At 42.3% G+C, this 6,452-nt stretch overlaps 1 non-coding gene across 1 annotated transcript; it reads right to left on the bottom strand.

Annotated features, from left to right (window-relative positions):
- Window positions 1-1,077: 1,077 nt before the first annotated feature.
- LOC141681337 (small nucleolar RNA R71) lies at window positions 1,078-1,184 on the bottom strand. The gene has a single exon (XR_012558778.1). It is a non-coding gene; the product is annotated as a small nucleolar RNA R71 (small nucleolar RNA).
- Between the last annotated feature and the right edge of the window lie 5,268 nt (window positions 1,185-6,452).

Consider the following 6,452-nt stretch of genomic DNA (forward strand, 5'->3'; position numbering starts at 1 on the left):
CATAATTGATGACTATTCAACTTCTATCTTAAGTGTGGATGTTTGGTAGAATGGTATTAGTACAATGAAAGTTGGCTTTTATCAGTTTTGTGTTATTCGATTAATATCATCACTGTCACATGCTAAAGGTAATAACTATGGCTATAGAAGGAAGTAATAATGAAGTTGTGATCTCATGAGTGTTTTATTATTGATAAATTGCAGTGTTAGTTAAGTGGTTAATTAAGTAGTTAATTATAGTTCAATTTTAAGTATTATTATCTTAACATTGAGAAGTAATCATACATTGGTGAGTAAGTTAAATTAGACAATAACTTAGTCTGAGTCTCTGAGAGAACGAACTAGAAAGTATTCTATATTACTTGCGAACGCGTATACTTGCGTGAATATTAGTGCGTGATTTCGCCCTAACAAGTTTTTGGCGCCGCTGCCGGGGACTCGGCGTATTTGTTTAGTTTATGTACTTACCATCATTGGTCATTAGGACTCAGTGATTAGGACGTAGTAGTTAATTACTCTTTTCGGTTGTGTTTCAGGTACTTTAGTGCGTTTATGCAAACTCGTTCTCGTGCTCGCAAGAGGACCTTAGATACAGCTGAGGAGAAAGATGAAGTTCTTGATACACCGGAGAAGTTAGATTTTGAGGATTCGGATTCAGGAACTGAGCAGAAAGAACCAGTAAATATGGGAGATTATATTGTTCAAGCTGATCCAGCTCTTATGGATTTTTCTCGGCCAAAAATTGATGACATTCAGTCAAGCATCCTTCATCCGGCTATTCAAGCTAACACCTTTGAAATCAAGCCGGGCACTATTCAGATGGTGCAGAATTCTGTTTCTTTTGGAGGAGCGGCAACTGAAGACCCCAACATGCACATAAGGAATTTTGTCGAGATCTGCAGCACTTTTAAGTATAATGGCGTGACTGATGAGGCTATCAAGTTGAGGCTTTTCCCATTCTCACTGAGGGATAAGGCTAAAGACTGGTTACATTCTGAACCAGCTGGGTCAATCACTACGTGGCAAGATCTTGCGCAAAAGTTTCTGGTGAAGTTTTATCCAATGGCAAAGACTGCTGCTATGAGGAGTGCTCTTACTCAGTTTGCACAGCAACCTACAGAATCTATGTGCGAGGCTTGGGAACGCTACAAGGAAATGTTGAGAAAATGTCCACATCATGGAATGCCGGATTGGATGATAATCACTGGTTTTTATAATGGTTTGGGGGCTCAATCTCGGCCCATGCTCGATGCAGCAGCGGGAGGCGCCTTATGGGCTAAAAGCTATACTGAGGCGTACAATCTTATTGAGACGATGGCTGCAAATGAGCATCAAAACCCAACTCAGAGGATGACATTAGGCAAGGTAGCAGGTATTCTGGAAGTTGATGCAGCCACCGCTATTGCAGCCCAGCTCCAAGCGCTATCAATGAAGGTTGATTCTTTGGCTACGTATGGAGTTAATCAAATAGCTATGGTTTGTGAGCTTTGTGCAGGTTCTCATGCTACGGATCAGTGTTCTCTTGTCAACGAATCTGTTCAGTATATGAATAATTATCAGCGACAACAGCAGCCTGTGCCAGCGACCTATCATCCTAACAACAGAAATCATCCAAATTTCAGCTGGGGAAATAATTAGAATGCTATTCAGCCACCATATCAGCAAGGAGTGAGTAAACAGTTTAACCCACTTGGATTCCAGCAACCACAGCAGTATGCTACAAGACAATCATATCCTCAACAGGGAAGTGCAGCTGCACCTACTAGTGCTGATTTTGAGGAACTTAAGCTGTTGTGCAAGAGTCAGGCGGTTTCTATCAAGACCTTGGAAAATCAAATCGGTCAATTAGCCAATGCAGTGCTCAATCGTCAACCTGGCACTCTTCCCAGTGACACGGAAGTACCAGGCAGGAAGGAAGCTAAAGAGCAAGTCAAGGCTATTACCTTAAGATCTGGAAAAGTAGCTGATGCTGAAAAGGCAAAAGAAGTCGAAGCTGAAGTTCGAGATGAAGAATCTAAGCAAAGGGAGAAAGCGGCGGAACCAAGGAAGACTACTGTTGAACACACTCTGCCTGAGGCTAATACAGGGGAGCAACAGCTCTATCCTCCACCACCTTTTCCTAAGAGATTGCAGCAACAAAAGCTGGATAGACAGTTCGGGAAGTTTCTGGAGGTGTTCAAGAAACTTCACATCAATATACCTTTCGCTGAGGCTCTGGAACAAATGCCTAGTTATGCGAAGTTTATGAAGACTATTCTTTCAAGAAAGGTGAAACTGGATGACCTTGAAACCGTTGCTCTCACGGAAGAATGCAGCGCGGTTCTGCAACAAAAGTTACCACCAAAACTGAAAGATCCAGGAAGCTTCACCATTCCTTACACCATTGGCAATCTAACTTTTGACAAGTGCCTTTGTGATTTGGGAGCAAGCATTAATCTGATGCCGTTGTCAATCTTTAAAAAGCTGGACCTACCTGATCCAAAACCCACATACATGTCGCTACAATTGGCGGACCGTTCCATTACTTACCCAAGGGGCTTAGTTGAGGATGTGCTCGTCAAGGTGGATAAGCTCTTCTTTTCTGCTGATTTTGTTATTCTGGATTTTGAGGAAGATAAAAAGATTCCCATAATCTTGGGGAGGCCTTTCCTGGCAACTGGCCGTACCTTGATAGATGTGCAAAAAGGAGAACTGACTATGCGGGTTCAAGATCAGGATGTGACCTTCAACGTATTCAAGGCAATGAAATTCCCTACAGAAGATGAGGAGTGCTTAAAAGTGGATGTGATTGATTCTGCGGTTACTTCGGAACTCGATCACATGCTAATGTCTGATGCATTGGAAAAGGCCTTAGTGGGGGAATTTGACAGTGATGATGAAGATAGCAATGAGCAATTACAATATCTGAACGCTTCTCCCTGGAAGCGAAAGCTAGATATACCATTTGAATCTCTTGGTACTTCTGACCTCAAGAACGCTGAAGGGAAGTTCAAACCATCAATAGAAGAAGCGCCTACCTTAGAGCTCAAACCATTACCTGAACACTTGAGGTATGCCTTTTTAGGTGATTCATCTACGTTACCTGTTATTATTTCAGCTGACCTTTCAGGTAGTGAGGAAGACAAGCTCTTAAGGATTTTGAGAGAATTCAAATCGGCTATAGGATGGACTATAGCAGACATCAAGGGGATAAGTCCCTCATATTGTATGCATAAAATTCTGTTAGAAGAAGGTAGTAAGCCAACTGTGGAACAGCAGCGAAGACTGAACCCAATCATGAAGGAGGTGGTGAAGAAAGAAATTCTGAAATGGCTAGATGCAGGCATCATTTATCCTATTTCTGACAGCTCGTGGGTGAGCTCTGTACAATGTGTTCCTAAGAAGGGAGGTATCACTGTGGTCGCAAATGAAAAGAATGAGCTCATCCCTACTCGAACAGTTACAGGATGGAAAGTATGCATGGATTATAGAAAATTGAACAAAGCCACAAGAAAGGATCACTTCCCTCTCCCTTTTATTGATCAAATGCTTGACAGATTGGCGGGACATGAGTATTTTTGTCTTCTGGATGGGTATTCCGGGTATAATCAGATTTGTATTGCACCAGAGGATCAGGAAAAGACTACCTTCACTTGTCCATTTGGCACATTTGCTTTTCGTAGAGTTTCGTTTGGGTTATGTGGCACCCCGGCCACCTTTCAGAGATGTATGATGGCTATATTCTCTGACATGATTGGAAATAACGTCGAAGTGTTCATGGATGACTTCTCCGTCTTTGGACACTCATATGATGAATGCTTGAATAATCTGCGCGCTGTACTCAAAAGATGCGTGGAAACTAATTTGGTGCTTAATTGGGAGAAATGTCATTTTATGGTGCGTGAAGGCATTATCCTTGGGCATAAGGTCTCTAGCAAAGGTCTGGAGGTGGACAAGGCCAAGGTGGGAGTCATTGAAAATCTTCCCCCACCTAATTCAGTGAAAGGAATCCGTAGTTTTCTCGGTCATGCGGGTTTTTATCGACGATTCATCAAGGACTTTTCAAAGATATCTAAGCCATTGTGCAATTTACTTGAGAAAGATGTGCCTTTCAAATTTGATGATGAATGTTTGGCAACATTCGAGACTCTCAAGGAGAGTTTGATCACGGCACCAGTTATTACAGCACCAGATTGGACAGAACCGTTTGAGATGATGTGTGACGCGAGTGACTATGCGGTAGGTGCAGTTCTGGGACAGCGCAAGAAAAATCTCTTCCATGTGGTCTACTATGCGAGTAAGACTTTAAATGGGGCCCAATTGAACTACACCACTACTGAGAAGGAGCTTTTGGCTATAGTCTTTGGCTTTGAGAAATTTCGATCTTATCTGCTTGGTACGAAAGTGACAGTATTCACTGATCATGCAGCTATTCGCTATCTGGTTTCTAAGAAGGATTCGAAGCTGAGACTCATTCGTTGGGTGCTTTTACTTCAGGAATTTGAGTTAGAGATCAAAGATAGAAAAGGTACCGAGAATCAAGTAGCTGACCATCTCTCTAGGTTGGAGAATCCCGATTCTACTTCACAAGATAGGACGTTAATCAATGAATCTTTTCCGGATGAGCAGTTGTTTGCAATTCAGGAGGAAGAACCATGGTTTGCAGATATTGTAAACTATCTTGTCAGCAATATAATGCCTCCAAATTTGACATCCGCGCAAAAGAAGAAGTTTCTGCATGAGGTGAAGTGGTATATGTGGGATGAACCATATTTGTTTAGACAGGGAGCTGACCAGATCATCAGGAGATGTATCCCGTTCTGTGAGACGGAGGGGATATTACGAGACTGCCATTCCATGGTTTATGGTGGACAATATGGAGGTGAGAAAACGGCAGCTCGTATTCTGCAAGCAGGTTTTTTCTGGCCCACCTTGTTCAAGGATGCTCATCAGTTTATTTTAAGGTGTGATCGTTGCCAAAGAGTGGGAAATGTGTCAAGGAAGGATGAGATGCCATTAAATGTGATGCTTGAAGTCGAGGTCTTTGATGTATGGGGAATCAATTTCATGGGGCCTTTTATCTCGTCTTGCAATAATCAGTACATTTTGCTGGCAGTCGATTATGTCTCAAAATGGGTCGAAGTTAAAGCTTTACCAACAAATGATGCAAAGGCAGTGCTAAATTTTCTTCATAAGCAAATTTTCACAAGGTTTGGAACACCTCGGGTAATCATAAGTGATGAAGGATCGCATTTTTGCAACCGTAAGTTCACTTCTATGATGCAGCGTTATAATGTGAATCATCGAGTAGCTACTGCCTATCATCCGCAAACAAATGGTCAAGCGGAAGTGTCTAACAGAGAGATAAAGCGCATTCTAGAGAAGGTTGTTTGTCCATCAAGGAAGGATTGGTCTTTAAAGCTCGATGAAGCTGTTTGGGCTTACAGAACAACATACAAAACTCCACTTGGGATGTCACCGTTTCAGTTGGTGTACGGTAAGGGATGTCATCTACCGGCGGAGCTCGAGCATAAGGCCTACTGGGCATTGAAGAAATTGAACCTGGATTTAGATGCAGCTGGTAAGAAAAGAATGCTTCAGCTTAATGAACTTGATGAATTTCGACTTCAAGCGTACGAGAATAACAAAATGTATAAGGAAAAGGTGAAAAGGTGGCACGATAGGAAGCTACATCCTAAGTTGTTTGTGCCAGGGCAACAAGTTCTGTTATTCAACTCTCGGCTCCGACTTTTTCCTGGGAAGTTGAAATCAAGGTGGTCTGGACCTTTTATTATCAAAACTGTGTTTCCACATGGAGCGGTGGAAATTTTTGAGAATGATTCGGACCAAGCATTCAAGGTTAACGGTCAGCGGTTGAAGCACTACTATGGGGACATGGCAAACCGAGAGGTGGTTAGTGCCATTTTGTTGACTACGTGAGAAAGGAATGGAACGTCAAGCTAATGACGAAAAAGAAGCGCTGCGTGGGAGGCAACCCATGAATTGTTGTTACAGGAACCCTTAGAAGTTAATAACCTATCCAAAAACACAAAAAAATCAGAAAACAGGGGCTGAAAAAAAAAATTTCCAGAGACCCTCTGCGCGCCCGCGCAGCTTGCTGCGCGCCCGCGCAGAAATGCTGAGCGGCCGCGCAGGGGTCGAGTTCCAGAAATTTTTTTTACAGTTCAGAAAAAAAATAAAAAAAATAAAAAAACAAAAACACAAAAACCCATTACAGCCCATACACCCTCGAATTCTTTTCCCATTACCCCATGATTTTATCCCTCAACCCCACTCCTAATCTAATTTAACCTACTCCACACCCTATATATACATACACCTATCCTACATATCTCCCACAACTTCCTACACTTAAACCCTCTCATAAACATCAAAAATCAGTTCTTACACACTTTTATTCACAAATCAATGGCACCCAAGAGAGCACGCACTATTGACAGCAGCAGCACAGT

This window comes from Apium graveolens, chromosome 8, assembly GCF_009905375.1.
Source record: "Apium graveolens cultivar Ventura chromosome 8, ASM990537v1, whole genome shotgun sequence".
Lineage (NCBI taxonomy): Eukaryota > Viridiplantae > Streptophyta > Magnoliopsida > Apiales > Apiaceae > Apium > Apium graveolens.